Source organism: Saccopteryx leptura, chromosome 2 (assembly GCF_036850995.1).
Source record: "Saccopteryx leptura isolate mSacLep1 chromosome 2, mSacLep1_pri_phased_curated, whole genome shotgun sequence".
NCBI classification, from domain to species: domain Eukaryota; kingdom Metazoa; phylum Chordata; class Mammalia; order Chiroptera; family Emballonuridae; genus Saccopteryx; species Saccopteryx leptura.
The window spans coordinates 19,846,000-19,864,501 of NC_089504.1; positions in this window are offsets into that span (position 1 = coordinate 19,846,000).

An 18,502-nucleotide genomic window follows, 5' to 3' on the forward strand; every position below is an offset into this window, starting at 1 on the left:
CACTGGAAAGACCTTGGGAAAAAGAATGGTACTCAGTGGGTAGGGAAGCAGTGCCTCCTCTGGCATGCCTTATGGTTATGACAGACCAGAGTGTGTAGAACAGATGTAAGTGGACTACAGCTACAAGGACACATGACTAGAGGAAATCCCTAGCTGGTGATGTGCACACAAGGGTGCTGGGCGTGCCCAAATCACTATGGGCAAGCAGCAAGTTCTCACCAAGGCCAGCCATGGGCAGTTCCGTCATGTGCTGTGAAACTCCCTACTTCCAAATAGACATTGTCACTTTTGGAAGGTCAGAGAAGCTGAATGAATGCACACTCCTCTATTGCACTTACCATACTCGTCATCATCTAACAGCCCAGCCCTATCTCCCTCATGGATCCTGTGCCCACCCCTTCTGAACTATGTACTCATGGCTCCTGAATGCTCTCTAAAGCCTCCTTGCATTTTCACGTGCTGTGTCTTCTACCAGACCATCCTTCCCCAATTGCTTTTGCTTTGAGAATGTTTCAAAAACTCAAACTAAGGATACATGAGTTAATGCTCCCTTCCAGCCTGGGTTAGATGACCCCCAGCTAGTGTGTTAACAGTTTGGTTCCTCTTCTCCTTTTCACACTTTTCTGTAAGCTCTTCGAGAGCGGGGATGGGCTGCTTAGGTCCCCCCGACTAGCATTATATGTAGTATACTCAAATAAATGACGTAAAATAAATGAATCAATGTATTGCTTACATTGCGGGCAGATTCACACGGACCTAAATAACCTTTCTTCTCAAAGAGTTATATTTTCATTCTACAAATTGGATGATGTAGTCCATCACCGAAAGGGAGTATTGCTCGCCACCTTGTCCCTAGACCATCATTGTCACCAGGAGGAAGGTCTATACATAGAAAGAATTCATGATCAACTAAAAAGTAAGATCTGAGGGACACAACCAGATCTGTTGCCCAACAAAGTTGTCCTTCAATGCCTGACCATCTCTTTCCAAATTCAAGAACAAGCTTCAGAGATCTCCACTGTGGCAGGGATTGTCTAGCTCAGGGGTCCCCAAACTTTTTACACAGGGGGCCAGTTCACTGTCCCTCAGACTGTTGGAGGGCTGGACTATAAAAAAAACTATGAACAAATCCCTATGCACACTGCACATATCTTATTTTAAAGTAAAAAAACAAAACGGGAACAAATACAATATTTAAAATAAAGAACAAGTAAATTTAAATCAACAAACTGACCAGTATTCCAATGGGAACTATGCTCCTTTCACTGACCACCAATGAAAGAGGTGCCCTTTCCGGAAGTGCGGCGGGGGCCGGATAAATGGCCTCAGGGGGCCGCATGCAGCCTGCCAGCCATAGTTTAGGGACCCCTGGTCTAGCTATTTATAAGGCTTAATTTCTCACTTCCCAATACACCCAGATGAACTATATTTCCAACCATTCCTTGCAGTAAAGTGTGGCCATGTGATTCTGTTCTAGTCAGTGGAATGTCACTATTATGCTTGATCCATAATCCCACCCATGCAATTCTTGATCTCTCTGCTTCTGCTGGTTTACCACCAATAAGCCCATTCTTTATGGAGTCCCACATGGTAGAGCCATCAGAGGAAAGATCTGGTCCCACTGATTCAAGGAGAGCCAATCCCCTAAGCTAGACTTCACATGAGTAAGAAATAACCTTTCATTTTGTAACACCACCAAAATTGTGTGTGTGTTTTCTATCAGGCAACTGTTGTTACCCCCAATAAATATGCCTTGTATTTGTATATGTATCACCCTTGATTCCATGACACTATTCACTGGGTAACTATAAGAGCAAGGGTTCTGAGAGGTTAGCCACAATGAGGACAAGATAGAAGGCAGCAGCCACACAGCCAAATGAGAAATGCATGCCCGGGGACAGGTGGGAGGCTCTAGGACCTAATTTCACGTGTTTGGTAAAGAGCAAATCCAAGAGAAGATTTAGATCCTTCCATCACTCCTCAGTGCCTGGGAGATCTTGAATTAGCCATGCTTTCTGCAAAAGGTTAGCTCTTTGCAGAGGCATCTAGATTAGTGGGTAAGACCCAGGCCTCAAAGGAAGACATGGGTTAGAATCCTGGCTTTGCCTCTCAGCAGCTCTTGCCTTTGGGGGAGCCAGCTTTGCTCACCCTCTGTCATCTCAGCTCTCACATGGAGACGCTAATCTGCACATGGCTGTTTTAGAATGACATGAGAGTATACTAACCAGTCAGTAATTAGTACGCATTCCCAACTCTTTCATTTTAAATACAAACGCCTTCAAGATTCTATCATTTATATATTTCTTTTTTAAAAAGTTACTGAATACTGACTATTTGACATGATAAGCACAAGAAACACACAAACAGAAATATCCAGTCCCTGTCCTCAAAGACAAAACCAGGATCCTTTTTTTTTTCTTCTATTTCTCAGCTTTCTTAAAACTGCCAAAGAAGCCTTCTCCTTGCCCGTCTCAGGATGAGTTTGGGTTCTGGAAGGTGAAAGGCCAGAGCCCAGAGAGCACCAGGCAACTGCAAGTCCCTCCGCCGGAGCTGCTGTCTGTGTAAGCAGATCTGACCGCAGAGCATGTGACTAAGCGAAACCCCATCTGCTGTGAGGTTTCCCTGTATTCCCAGGAGGGACGGGAGCAGGATATGAGGCGGCGGCGACGGCGAAGTGAGGTCTGCACGGAAATGGTGAGATCCCCCACGTATACTGTGTCTCACCGCAGACCTGTGTGGGTCTCCCCCAGCATGACATCATCCCGGAGCTCACGTGGGCTCAGGGCCGCACACCCTGCTCCCTCGTTGCGGCAGGGGACTTGGGAAGTACGTGTGTGTGAGCATGTATGTGCATGGTGCGTATGTGTGTCCTCTGTGTGTGTGTGTGTGTGTGTGTGTGTGTGTGTGTGTGCTGCTGCTGCAGGATATAAACTAGGGTTTCTCAGTCTCAGCACCACGGACACATTTGTGCTGGGTAACTCTTTGTTGTGGGGCTGTCCTGTATGTTGTAGGGTATTCTACAGCATCCCTGGCCGCTACCCACTAGTTGCCAGTAGCAACACTCTTCCAAGTCATGACAGCCAAAAAGGATTCCAGCCATTTCCAAATGCACGGAGGGAGGGGATCACTGCCCCCCAAGTTGAGAACCATTGGCATACCCTAAAAATTCAAAGTGAAAATAAAACAGTAAGTCTCCAGCTTCTTCTCTCATTTGAGAAATAAAGTGGAAGCTGGGGAGGTAGCTTGTTTGACAGTCGGGTAATATTTATTCAATAAAAAGAAAAATCTAGAAGTAATAATAATTACCAACTGCTTGGCACTTCCTATGTCTTCAGCATGGTACTGAGTGCTTTGTCTCACTGACTCCTAATGACAGACCTCAGTGTAGTGTTCTAATTAATTCCCATTTCACAGACGAAGACACTGAGGATCATGGAGGTAAACTGTATCTCCCAGGACGATGAAGCTTATAAGTCACTTAGCTGGAATTTAGACCCAGGTCTGCACGAGTTAGACCAAACTCACAGCCATTGGGTTATCTTAGTCCATTATTTTGGAGTCAGTCCGTATGAAACATCATAAAAATTTCAAATTCTATGATTTAAACCCATGAGTGTTTAATAAGACTACATTCAGCATCAACCTAGACCGTGAGTGGGTGGATTTGTGTGGAAGAATCAGACTTTCCATGCCCTAATTAAACAAAACTAACTCACATGTGTAAATCACCATGAGATAGTACAATTAAATTAATCCCTAACCTGGCGATGGGTGTTAAAGGCGTATCAAGTAAATGGTATGCTGAAGAGAAAAATTATGCGTTAATGACTGCATTCTAATCATGTGTCCCTGAATGGGGTCATCAGTATACCATGAGGCTCTTCAGTGCAGACTTGGAATTAAAAGCATACACTTGACATTGGATGATTCTAATCTCAGCTCTGACACTTACCGGCTATGTGGATTTGGGCAAAGCCTTTTACAGCTGGAAGCCTCATCTAACTCCTCAGCAAAATGGTGATTAAAATATTCTCCAGGGAGGAGGCACTAATAGAGTGTCTCACAGCCCCTTGGTTTTTCTTTCATCACTCTCATTGTTTGTAATATATGTTTATTTGTGTCTTCATGTGTTTGATGAATGTCTCACTCATGAGTCTGAAAGTTCCATGAAAGCAGGGACTGCATCTCTTTCATTCACTGCCTCTCCAGCTCCTGACTCAGTACATGGCACATAGTAGGTACTCATTTAAAACATACTGGGTGAATATAAAATATTAATGTGCTATTTCCCCTGCATTTTCTTCCAATATGTTGAGTTTCCAGACACTGGAAGTATTCTAGCAATGGAAAAATTAGATTCTCTGTCCCTCTGCGTTCCTACCACATTGTCCTCCTTACAGTGACTCTCTCTACAACACATATCACATTGCTTTGCAATTGCCTGTTTCTTGCCCAGCTCCCCCATGGGGCTCTAAACTCCTTCGCAGTTGATGCCCAACTTTTAATCCCTGTGATTCGGTCCCATTACCTGCACCCAAGTTGTGAGACATGTCCGAGTTCAATAAATATTTGTAAAGACATCAGTGCCTTAGAGGGCATGTATTGGCCACCTTAGAAGTCAAGACAAACTTGCCACCCAGATATCCTCCAGCTCATCAGATCTAGGCTTCAGCAACTCTAACCGCTGCCAGTTCTGCTCACACAACATCCAACAACTAGGAACCAAAGGCTTGGGTTGTTATTTTTATCACTCCAGACAAGCATAGCCAGTCCATAATTCTGTATTGAATTAAATTGGCCTCTTGTACAAAGAAAAATTGTGAGCCAGATTTGGAGCTTGCACTTGAAAGCTGATTAGATTCGATCATTCACAAAACCACATCGTAAGCAATGACTATGTACCCTGTTGGTACAGGTGTTGGGTCTAGGTATTGATTAAACCTTATTGGATCATTTAAGATATAGAGAATGATGAGCCACTAGGGATTCTTCTCAGTTACCCAAAGGAAACCAGATGTTCCTTAGGGATTTTTTTGGGTTAGCATAAAGAGCTAAGGAATCTTGGAAACAAACTCTTCACCCTGTGGTCTCAAACCCTTTGGAGGAGGAAATATCTGGGCACAAAGAAAATAGTTAAGCCACAGGTACCCCTTAGCCAGAGTAGAATGCTCAGGCATTGGAAAAGCGGACATACCTGTAGGTCTCATCTCTCCAACCACCATGCAACTTCCCTGGAAAGGCTATTACTTCATTTACAATTTTTTTTGCCATGGGAAGAAGGGAAAGGGACACTAGCATTTTCTGTGGCTGGTCATAAGCTGGCTAGCTTTATGACTATTGCCCAGTAGTACATGTAATATTCTACCATATTGGAGGATAAGCAACATCTCAAATTTTTCTTTACATTTCTCCCAACCATGCCAATCTGTTCTAAGTCCTCACCCAAGTCACTGATAACTGATCAAATTTTTAAAAATAAAAATATATATAATAAAAATAACCAAGTAATTGGTAAAATTCTTGGGAAGTTTTTCCCCTTGCCTACTGGTTTGGTCAGGAGTCCAGGGGTCTCACATGGCCCAGAGCATCTGGAAACCAGTTGCATGACCCATTCTTCTCTGGGCATGGTAGATATGCTCATTGTTCAATCCGGAACCCCTAGAAGTGGGTGGTTCTTCTCCTTCCATCCCCCAGTGTGGTGCTGGAGTCTTAGCAAGGCCTGGGATCCACTCAGGGCACAGGCCTCCTCCCCTCCTGGAGTAACTCACTGGAAGAGGGTGTCTTCTCTCCTTTCTCACCAAACAATTCCTGCAGCTCCTCCCCCATACAGTCCCATTATATGTCTGCTGGGTTAGTTCCATCCCAGGTCATAAAATCTTAGTGTGATTTTTAGGTCTAAGTTGAGGTCTCCTATGCTAGGTAGTTGCCACAATTCCTATATCCCTACATACCTACTACATCAGCATTATTCAAACTCAGCGCTATTGATGTTTGGGGTCAAACTTTTCCTTGTTGTGGGAGACCATCTCGTGCACTGTAGATATTTTACAGTTTTCTAGCCTCTGTTCACTTGATGCCAGTAGCAACTCTCAAATTGTGACTGCCCAAATATGTCCAGGCATGAGCAAATAACTTCTGGAGGGTAAAATAACTACAGGGCGAGAACCAGTGTCCTGGGAGGAAGCCCAAGAGGAAACGGACTATGTCTGTCATACTTGTGGCTGTGCTCCCAACGCCGGCTACTATAGGGCCTGTGCAGCTCCTCCATACATATGGAATGAAGAAATGAATAAACTGTCAAGTGAGAGTTAATCAGTGAAAGGATTGCTGTGCCCTTTTCTCTGCCCTGCCCCTTGTTTTTAAACAAGGGAAACAAAGTGGTAAAATGTGCTCTTTGGGGAAACACAGTGAGGAGGACCCTTCACAAGATGAAAGGAGGTCGGGGATCTAATCCCACAGATGGTACCAGGCCTCGTTTAAGGTTACTCATAGTATCTATCCATAGGTTTGTTGTAAAGATGAAATGAAGTTAGTATGTGTGACATTCTATCTATGGTATTCAATACACAGTAAATACTCAATAAACATTAGCAATCACCATTTATAGGAGATCCTCTGTGGTAAAAACAAAACTCTCCCCTATGAAGGGCCCTTTAGAAAGCAACCATCTGCTTGTACCCTCACCCAGGTGTGGACTCAAGAACATCATCCCTTTACACATGCTCCCTGCTCCTTTCCCTGGCTCTCTGTCTGCCTGAATCTGTGCTGTGATAGTCAACATCAGCATATGACATCTCCTTGAGTGAGCCTCTTCCTGCTCTACCTGGATTCTACACAGAGCTTTGATATCTACAGAATACCCACAGATGGGAGAAAGCAATCCATTGTTCAACCATGGTTCCCAGAACTATGGGACTGGGCTACCTCACTGACCTTCATTCACAAAAATTCTTCCCCACACCAACCTGGCCAGTCCTTCCACTGCAAGAGGGACAGTGGGCAAAGCCACTTTATAGTTCGCCAAGGTTTGGTCTGGGGTTTATCTTTGTCACAGCTTTGGTGATAGCGCTGAAAATGTACTAAGTAGAACTAAATAGGTAAGTCCCAGTTTCATAAGTCAAGTGTAGTCAGATACCAGCAATTTCATATATATCACCTACTAGATTAACTGGGCAAACGAAATTGCAACTTGCTAAAGAGCTGAAGTACTTCCACTTCCTTTGAAGGCAACCATTTCCTGCTGATTTCCGCTCATTAAACCAGGCTCCCAGAAGACCTCTCGTTGGCGACGCTATACTAGCTTACAGGAGTTGCTGGCAGAATCTTCTTCACAGTGAGCGCCCCTCAGCTGGTCTTCCACAACGCAGCTGTCTCACTGATTCATCCTGGCCCCCACCTCCCTCCTGTCCACAGGGATTATCAAGGCTTCACCATCATTTCCTTATAAAGCATTTCCATGGGGGGTGGAGGTGGGGTGGAAATCATCTATCATGTGCCTTGAACAATGAGTCATGTATCTATACTGAGAGCACTCCCCATATACTATTCATCAGCAAGTTGAGTCCAATTCTGGCCTGGGCAGGTGTTCCAAAGATTTTGAAAAGCTTTTGAACTTCTCCTGCAGAGGCCATTCTCTGAGACAGCATCTGAAAAACTTGCCTGGCGGCTCACTCCGGGGCTCCTCCGGTCCCCAGATAGCACGGCTCCATCTGATGAGATCACAGAGCAGAAAGGAAACCGAAGCAGAGCAGCAAAGACAGACAGGACTTGCGGATTTTGCACAGAAGCAAGGAGGGAGTGGGGAGTCTGGCGCGTGTCCGCTTACTTTTCCCCCGTCACCTTTTTATGTCTGTTCTATCTAAGTAGAAGAAATTCGATCTGCGTGAAGGATTATCTAAGCAACAAACTCCTCCGATTTTGTGGGTCTTACAGACATCTAGACAAGTCACTTCCTCCGTGTAAACGTTGTCCCAGGAATAAACAGAGCTGGGTTTTCGCCTTGGCTGACCATGATTTTCGGCATGTGGGCAAAGCAGACAAATGCTCTGAGCCTCCTTTTCTTATCTCTCACTTGAGCACAATGATCAGTTCGCTCTTTTCACTTGACAAAGTGCGGTGGATGAATCCTCGGAGTTATAGATGAGCAGCTACCCAGATAAGCCTGACACTTATTGGGGTCGGCTGACTCTGGAATGACAGGGATGGAATGTTTAAGTCCAGTTTAACTCCTCTCTCTGGGCTATATCACTCCACACCGCAGAGCTCCCACATCAAGAGGCCACTTCAAAACTGTCAGGGAAGTGACGGGGGTTGCAGCTTCCTCTAATTTCTCTTTCTTCCCTGTCTTCCAGCCAATACCTAAAAGCCATGCTAAAGAAGCTGCAACAAGAAGGTATTTGGAAATCTAATGAGATAAGATTACCATTTTAATGTTCTGTGATACACAAGACAGACATCATCCCATTTTTCTCCCTTGTATTAGTTTCCTGCAACAAATTACCACAAATGCAGTGGCTTAAAAATTTATTCTCTTCCAGATCTAAAGGGCAGAGTCTGAAATGAATTTTATTTGGCTCAATTCAAGCTGTCCACAGAGACGGTTTCTTTTGAAGACTCCAGAGGAGAATTTATTCTTTTGACCCGAGTAACTGCCAGCATTCCTTGGCTTGTGGCCACATCACTTCAATCTCTGTTCCCTAGTCACAGTGCCTTTTCCTCCTCTGTAGTGAAATCTTCCTCTCCTTCCCTTTTATAAGGTCACTTGTGATTTCAGCCAGGATAATCCCCTCATGTCAGAGTCCTTATCTCATCTGAAAAGTCTCTTTTGTCATATAAGGTATTCATAGGTTCCGGAGAATTGGGATACAGCTATCTTGGGGGCATCGTTATTCAGCCAACCACAGTCCTGTCAGCTCTTTTAAGTGAATCCTCTAACCTCCATTATACAGAAGGAATTTGAAACATGTCACATTCTCATAAATGGCATTGCTGGAATTAAACCCAAGTCTTTCTAGTTTCAAATCATGGGCTTCTTTTTTTTTTTTTTTTATATCACTGTACCCCATGACACTGACATAATAACACTCCTTATCAATAGTTTCTGCAGTGGAAACCAAAGAGCCCAGTTTATGATATGTGGACACTTTCTGTCAAACCACGCACAGGCTATGTGACTTTAAGCAAGTCTCTGGACCTCTCCTCACCTCAGTTTCCTCACCTGTAATATGGGTATAACCTAAGGTATGAGGACTTAAATACTATTTATGCTTTCTAATGTAATTAGCAATTATAAGTGTTATAATTTCCACCTTGCTTTTGGAAGGCTTTGGGCAGGGAAAGAGTAGAGGTAGGCCTGCCCAGTCAGGACCAAGGCCAGCCCCAGGGTTCTTCCTGAGGAGCACGGTGACCCCCGTGCCCCTGTGATCCCAGTCGATCTCTAGGCTCTGCTGGGAGCGTCTAGCTCTGTGGCAAGTGATACCACCCAGCTGACTTTGAATAGGGGAGAATTTTCCATCCTCAGCTAAAGAAACAGTATATGTCAAACTTGGAAAATAGTGGAAGAACAGACTCTTAAAGCCCACTAGTGAAAGGATAGGCAAAATAGTTCCTTGTTTCAAAAGAAGTCGTTACAATTTCTCCCAGATAAATAATCTCTCAACACTAAACAGCCCTTTAGGAAAATACTCATTTCAATGAGTGTGTGTGTGTGTGTGTGTGTGTGTGCTGTGTGTGTGTGTGTGTGTGTGTGTTGCATCATGTGCACCCCAGGATGGAGGGGAGATTTATGAAGAATATTTGAGTAAGTAGAGTAACTGACACTCAGTTCCATCAACCTGAGACTCTCATAGCCAGTAACAAAAGGCGTTAGGTAATTTTTATTTGCTTATACATCTTCATTAACCCTTCTTATTTTAGTAAGATTATTTTTGCAACATATCTGTGCTTATCTCTTTTTCATCATTTAAAATGAGAAAATAAATGCCCAGAGCAGAATAAACGACCACCACTTTGAGATTACTTAGAAGGGGGCAGGCATAAACATTTGACGAAGCATATTTCCTTTAATCCCAAAATGACTCCACGTAGTGTCAGTTATTGTTGTACCTGTTTTATAAATGAGGACCTACAGCAGAGAGGTTAAGTAGTTTGCCTAAGGGTCCACTCCTTTTCATATGTAGTTGTGGATCCACTCCTTTTCATATCTAGTTGTGGGTGGAATTAGTATGGAAACTAAATCCATGCCAACTAGCTTCACAGTTCCAACTTTAGCACAGACAGACATGGCCTTTCACTAAACCTGTCGATGCACTACCCAGAGAAACAAAACCAAAGCCTTTCATGACGCATTGGGTATTTATGCAGAAATTCCATCATCACTCAGTGCTCCATCTGAGTCCAAGATACCATCGTTGCCTTCGGGCAACCGTTGAAATAAATACATAAGGAAGCACTGCCCCCACCCACCTGGAGTCTACAACCTGGGTTTGAATCCTCTTGCTACCATTTGTTAATCATGTGTCTTGGACAACTTACTTAGCCTCTCTACACCCCACAACCCCCTCTCTGGAAAATGGGAATAATATGAAGTATAGATAGTGTCTACCCAATGGTCTCATTGGGAAGATCACAGAACTTAATACAGGCAAAACTACTTCATGTGAGCCACTGTTATCTGTCATTGTTCACAAAAGAAATCTAAAAAGAACCAAGGAGAGAAATAAGGAAGAGGGAAAATTATACTTTCTCAGAAGTATCTCACTCAGCTGTGGCAAAGCAGTCAGAAAAACTCAACGTGCATTGGCTTCCAAGCTGTGTATTCCCTCTCCGACCTGCTTCAGCCCAACGTGGCTTGACTTACTCGCTTGTATTCATCGCTGCAGACCAGAAAACATGACCACAATCACTTCCCCAGCCCTCTGTAGGGAATACGCAACCCCAGACCTTCTCACTCAGCGTTGGCCACTGCTGGTCTTTTGAACTCTTCTTCTTCCCCTTCGGCTCCCAGATAAGAAGCAGTCACTGGAAAGTGTTAGCAGATAAGACAGCACCAGGTGGCTTCAACTTCCTTCTCTCTCCTGCTGTCCCTGCAGAGTCCAGAAATACTTTCCATCGAAGCTGGGGCTCCTGCTTTCAGAAGTTCAGTACAGCTGTGCAAAGCGCGAGCTTTCATCTGAGATTTGCAGGGCGAAGTCAGTATTCGTTACATTACTTCGCAAATCTGCGTAGCGCATCAGTTTGCTGAGCACTTTTTTTTTCCCACTCTCTCACTTGGTGTTCACACCAGCTCTGGGTGCTCCTGGAGGTAGGGGTTTTTATGTCTCACTAGTGGGAAACCTGAGTTTCAGTGAAGGGCCATGATTTTCTGAAGGTCATTCACTTTGGAAATGGCAGAGCCAATTCTGTGCTTATCGTATGCCTTTCCCACTGTTCCATCGTTTGGCCAAACAGTTGGCCAGTCATCCCATGGGCACACAGACTGACATCCCAGAGCTTTGGGACAGAAAGCACAGTTCTTGTTTTCAAGGAGCTCACAGTCCTGTTGGGGAAATGGACGAGTAAATCAGTGAGAACAGTAAATGCTCTAATCATCTCATAAATCATTTCAGGACAGTTTTATTGTTTACTTCTCTACCAGAGATCTATGCCATTCAAAAACTCATGACATGCAGAAGTCATACTCAGAATAATTAACAAGTGGCATGGTGTAGATCAGCAGTCCCCAACCTTTTTTGGGCCACGGACCGGTTTAATGTCAGAAAATATTTTCACAGACCGGCCTTTAGGGTGGGATAGATAAATGTATCACGTGACCGAGACAAGCGTCAAGAGTGAGACTTAGACGGATGTAACAGAGGGAATCTGGTCATTTTTAAAAAATAAAAAATCGTTCAGACTTAAATATAAATAAAACAAAAATAATGTAAGTTGTTTATTCTTTCTCTGCGGACCGGTACCAAATGGCCCACGGACCAGTACCAGTCCGCGGCCCGGGGGTTGGGGACCCCTGGTATAGACCCCAACCATGAACAGATGCTGCTATAACAGATCTGTGACTAACAGATGAAAAGGAACGGTGCTTTCCCTCAAACTGCTCATGCTCTAATGATGTGAACGGGCAATTATGCGCTGTGCTAAACGCAAAAGTGCGGACAAGCATGGGGAAGGGGCCCTTCTCTCTGAACGGAGGGTCATGAAACTTCCTTAGAGCAACTTTGAAGTAAACCTTGAAAAATGATATAGGGATTTGCCATGTGGATGAAGTGGGAAGAGGGTTATTTTAAGGACAAGGCATTAAATGTACAAAGGCTCAAAGGTCTCTGAATTCTTTCTTTGAGTTTTTTTCTTAATATATTTAAGTTGCTGAGACTCTTACCGATGGTTCAGTTGGTAGCCAGGCGCTAAGAGCCAGGGAAGAGAGGAATTTCATCAGAGTCACACAGCACGTTGATGTAGTATCAGGGGACTTAACCCCACTCGAAACCAACGCTCATTCCACTCTGTCATGCTGACCAGAAAATCCAATCATTGGTTGATTACACAGCCGATTGGCTCTAGCTCATCAAACAGGGAAGCTCCCTTGTGTCTTGCTACTCATTCAATGACCATTGTCATCTTTGAAATTTATTTTCATCCAAGAAGAAGTGAAAAGGGATGGAGAAAAAGCAGCAGTGAAGAAACAGCTCCAGGCAGTCAGTTGGGGAACCATGACTCTGAACACATGCGTCTGATTGGAGGACTAGCCTGTTGTTGGACCAGAGCTCCTTCTTTGCTTTGGGAGAGACACTGGCCAACAGGAAGTCACAGGGGACTTTTGGATGGGAATTAGCACAAGATCAGTTCGAGGAAGAAGAGGAGGAGGTTAGGAACAGCGCGGGAGGTGGGTAAGCAGAGATGGGAAGCAAGGGGTCCCCATGAGAAATGAATGGATGACAGACTTCTCAAAGAAATGGACACTCAGCTTCCTCAGATAATGCTGGTCCTGTCCAATATGCCACTCACTGGCTGATCTATCTGGGGGGGGGGGAGTGTGACATTTAACAGACCTTCAAGGAAACGAGAATGACCTCACCTGAGGCGAACCCCCATGTTCCCTCTGGCCTCCACCCTCACGTGCACATGGGGACCTCAAGCAAGCAACAACAGAGTCAGTCTTTGGCTAAGAACTCTGCGCAGAGGTGGTGTTGACAAGCCTTTACTTTGCCCTCTTATGTGGGAAGAAATGTCCTTACAGCGCTAAGAAGGAGGCAAGGGTACGAGGTCAGGAACCAAGACACGTGGCCTCTGCCAAGCAGGAGGGTGAACGGTTGTTCATCTCAGAACCAGCCTCTGCTGTAATGTCTAGAAGGGTGCGACTGCTCCGTTCTGACTGTGGTGACCAGCTGCGTGGAAAGCAGCCACGGAGGCTTTGCGTAAGCCCCCTCGCTGGGCTTCCTGTTCTCATCTGCGCAATGGATGTGTTGGCTACAATAACCCAATTTCCTTCTTTTGTTCTAGGGGTAGAGAAGAAAGGATTCAATTATAAAGTACAGCGTGTCAAACATTCTCTTGTTCCTCCATTACTTCATTCATTCAATCCGCATTTGCTGAACTTCGATAACACCCAAGGCTGTGTGTGAGGCACAGAAAAAGCAGGTGTGGTCACTGTCCTCTGGAAGCCTAGAGTGGAGGAGAAAAAAACTAGACATAATTCTATCATGTAGAGCCAATGACTGTCCTAATGGAGTTACAGAATGCTATGGCACAGGGAAGTGTTTCTTGTGGAAGAAATCCCAGAAGCTCCACGGTGAAGTCAGATCCAACTTGGAGGATAAGTGGATGTGAGGAGGTGGAGGTGAGCATTCTGGGTAGAATACAGCATTAGCGAAGGCTCAGGTGATATAGAACACAGGTGGATGCATACCCGCTTGCCAGGGTAGAGGCTGCAAAAGGTCTAGGGATGGACGAAAACAAGTCCTTGTGTGGGCCCCCCTTACAAGCTGAAGTAAAATTCCACAGAGGCTTGGGACCAAACTCGTTTTACAAGTAGCCTCTTTTAAAGATACATAAATAAAGCTACTCATCTCTTCTGTGTTTATTGAAATGTACTTCTGTGATAGTTAACATAATGCTTGTTTGTTTGCTGTACTGGCCTGTTCCTGCCTTGAGGGCCAGCCTGGTCATAATTGCCCTTGTTTTCTCTGTGATTGGCTAAGACGCTTGTAATAGGCCCTAATCAATGATTATGGGATACTACAAGGGGGTGTGTAGGGGGGATAAGGTTTGGGACATTTCCAGAAGAAGCCATATTTATTACCCAAGTTTTCTAGCAGGCTTTTTAATCTCATTTAAAACACACATAACTGGAAATATATTAAGTGTATATTATGTGTAAACGTAATCTATGTGCTACATGACATGGTTTACATACTATTCTAATATTTTATTCCCTTGGTAGACATTGGAAAGCCAAGAGGCAGGGAAGCATTCACTACTGGTTGAAAGACACAGCCTTGTGCTACTGCAATATGCTTTGGCTAAAACACAGAATTAAAAACTTCCAAAACAACTAACATTTGAATTAGCCAAAATGGTTCAAAAGTTCAAATGAGCTGTTTTACAACATGACTATTTATGGGCTTTCTTGCTGTCTGGAACGGTCACTTAAACAAAGAATCCTAGAATACCAGAGCCAGAGTGACCATAGGGATAATCTTGTCCCCTCCCCCTTTTTTTTAGATGGGGAAACTGAGGCCCATGGCAATAAAAATCACAAGTTTGGAGATGATATCATTCAGTATTTAAAGTAGGTGGCTAATTGAAACTTCTGTTATTAGTAGTTAATGAAAAAATAATCAAGGCTCTCTGAATTATCTCTACGAAACAAAGAAACATAGCTTCCATATTCAAATACAGCAGTGATTTTTATACACGCGGTGTTATAATCTAATAGGGCATGAAACGTTTATACATTGGCTTACCGTGTTCCTGGGTGTTGATGTGAAATCGTATGGATTATGGAGCCCAGTTTTATCACGTGAATGCTTCTCGGGTGTATTCCCTTAGTGGAGTTCCATTACTTCTCTGAACCTCAGTTTCTTTGTCTGAGATAAGGGTCAGACAGCACTCGTGCCTACCGCATGTGGTGGCTGTGAGGATGATACGAAATAATGTTTATAAAGCACTTTGCACTAACACAGACCTTCCAAAGGAGGGCCCAACGACAGGTACAGGCTCTGCGATGCCTCATCTCCGTCCACTGTCCCATATCTACGATGAGCTGTGACAAGCTCTGGCGTGGGTGCCGTGCCCTCGCTTCATCCCCACTCCCTCCAACGCCTGCTGCGTGTGCCCTGAGGACACTCCGTGCACACTCGCCACCCGGCTCAGGCTCATGGTGACTCAGAGCTTGGAAGCAATGCACAGCAGGCTGGCGGGCGAAGGCGCAGCTCCTGTCTCCGAGACTAAGTTGTTCCTGGAGGGGCGCAGGTGTTTGCCACCCCAAAGCGTATCTCCTCGGCACGGGGAATATTTTAGGGTGATTATGTTTTAAGAAACAAAACACTCAGAAGGGTTTTGTTTTGTTTTTTGTTTTTTTAGTTTGTTTGTTTGTATTTTCGTCCTCACCCCCTCCCTCTTAACTGCCTAAGAAGAACTGAAAGGAACCGGTCCAGGATGAGCCCTATCAGCAGAGAAATCTTCAAAGACCCTGGGGGCAGGGCTTGGAGACCAAAGTCCTCTCTGCTGCCTTTGTCTCTGGGTGGTCCAGCAAACACTAGTTTTTTTCATGTGAATTGCTTTCCTCCCCATTTGCATTGGAAGCCACGCTCTTGCACCCTGCTCCTTAGTTCAGAATGGCACGTAAGCCCCACACCTGGTCATCCGCGGGACTCGAGGTCCTATGGAGCCCCTACGAAATTAAATTTTATTTTCTCTTGTTAATCCATCTCAGGTCAACTGAAGTCTTAAACCGGGCCAGAAAACCTAGAATAGCATAGAGAAGTTTTTTTCGTGTGTGTGTGTGTGTGTGTGTGTGTGTGTGTGAAGGATACCTTTCGGCATTGAGAATACACCTCAGAGAACTTTCCACATGGGGATGCTGCTAGAAGACAGGACCAGGCACAGGGGCCCGGGGAGCCCGGCCAGGGCCGCTTCCAGGCAGATGGGCTTGGCTGTCTCCAACAGAAGGGCAGAGGGACCGATCTGTGTGCCCAGCACTGTCCCCACCTGCTGAGAACTAATCCTGGGCTATCTCTCGGCTGGCCCAGAGAAACCCGAAACTCCCCAGGCTTTTGAAGGGCTTTATCTCCTCTTTCCAGGAACTCATTTGCTTTCTCAGAGGTGCCACCTAGCAGCTGCTGCCCAGAGCCCAGGAGAGCCCCGGGTCGCGTTTCCAGCCGAAGAGCCGCAGGGCCAGACCCCCTGGATCCTGCCTTCTCTCCCTCCCTGGGCTTCTGTCTCACAATCAGAAAATCCCTGCGGGGAGCAAAGCAAAAATCACACACATCACGAACAGCTGCTCGGAGTCCGGAGTCAGGAGGGAGGGAAGCGGGAATTCCTCCTTTCGACATAAATTGTATGCAAATAGGTCCTTTTCTGGCAGAGAGCCCACAGCGGGAGAGAGCGTCTTTCATGAGCTAACCCTGTTCCGCCGCTGGGAGGGCTGTTCCTTTAATTCGCCAACTGAAAAAGTGGGAAAGGATGTCTGGAGGCGAGGCGTCCCATTACAGAGGAAGGAGCTCACTATATAAGCCAGCCAAAGCTGGCTGCACTGGCCACAGCCTGCCTACTGTCCCACACTCTCCCGCGCAGACACACAGCGCCCCTCCTCCGCACAAAGACAGCGCAGGGTGGTGTGATTCGTGGGGGACAGCCGCGCACCTGGGGGCCCCGGCTGCGCCTGCTGCGCACCTCCAGGTCCTTATTCCATGGAGCGGGTTCATTCAAGGATCTAGGTCTATTCCAACTTCGGAAAGGTAAGTCTGTTTCACCCCCCACTGCCAAAGATCATTATGACATACTGTTTGCCTTCCTGGTACCAAATGCGTTGCATTTTCTTCATTAACAAAACTTTTGCTTGATCTGCGCCGCTAGCGAAACGGGGTGTGTGTTATGATCTGCGGTGCACCTTGGCTGGTTTCAGTCCCTTTCAGTCTTGTAAACTTTTGTCTATTTGTTCTCGTTCTATGAAGAGTCACACGTGGAAGGAGCCTTTTTATTTAAAAAGAAAAGTTTTTTATCTGTGCAGTTCTTCGGAGGAAAAATAAGAACTTTCACCGAACTCTGTCTGGCTGATTCACCTGTGGATATTTTTGAGAGGGTTAGGAAAGTGGAGTTTGCTCGTGGCCTTACTCTGGGATGGGCTGGGGGAGATGGATAGAGGATTATGAAGAGAACAATAAAAATGTACATCTAAGTAGCCTTACCTTACAGCTTCTAGTGTTGTATCCATCGCCTCATTTTAGGATATCCACCCTCATTGCCGTTCCTGTGGTCAGACCTGGAAAGGGATGAGGGGCTGGGGACAGGAGCCAGAAGGCGACTCCTAGGGCCAGGTGAACAACTATAGGTCTCAGGTGGGATCGAGACCAAAGTGCTGACACCAGTTTCTGTTCTGATGGATGGGGGACTCCCTGTGGCTGCCTCCGGATTTCCTGATCCTTGAGCTCAGCACATGGATAGGTTTGGAGTGCTTAGAAACAGCAGTACCCCATGCCTTTCTAGAATTATCTCTTCCTCCTCACCTCTCATCACAAAAAAATCCCAAGAAACACATTGTCTGGGAATGGAAGCTCTATGTCTCCTGGCTGACTGTGGAGAAAACACAGGGTTTCCTCTCTTTCACTGGCATCGTAAGGCATTAAGAGTTCAGGTTTTGAAGCTGGGGATCCCGAACACCAGCCCACGCACGTGACCCTAATGAAAATACATACCTTCTTTGAGCCTCAGTTTCCACGTCTCTAAAATGGGCACAATAACTTCTGTTGTCGTTATGAAGAGAAAAGGATCGGTCGCTCAGTAACTAGAAGTTACTGCCCAAAACTACCATTACCTTGGAAGTTAAAAGAAGCAACTTGCCAAACTGGGATTGTTTCTGGTGCACTCCTCACCCTCCTGTCCCCACTCCCGGTTATTTCATCTTGCGAGGTCTGTATTTCCATCTCGAGGCTCTCTTGGCTGGCAGGTCTGAGTCCTGACTGTACTTCCCAAGCAGGAGGTGTGTTGGCACAGGTTGGGAGGAAAGGGAGCCGCCTGGGGCTGGATGTAAATGCCGGGTGCCGATTCCAGAATGCATGAGGTTTTGACTTTGGGCATTGGCTGATTCTGAAGCTGTTAGCTATAAAGTAGGATGCTGCCGCTGGGGGCTCTTTAGAAGGCTTTCCGTCCAGAGGGAGCGCAGGACAGAGGGCCTCACTCGTAGAATGAATACTTCTTTCTCAGGTTCTGTGGACTTTTCCTCCCTTTTTTATGGCGCTTTCCCATGTGTGCTTTAGAACTCAAACCTGGTGCCCATCCCAGCCTGCTT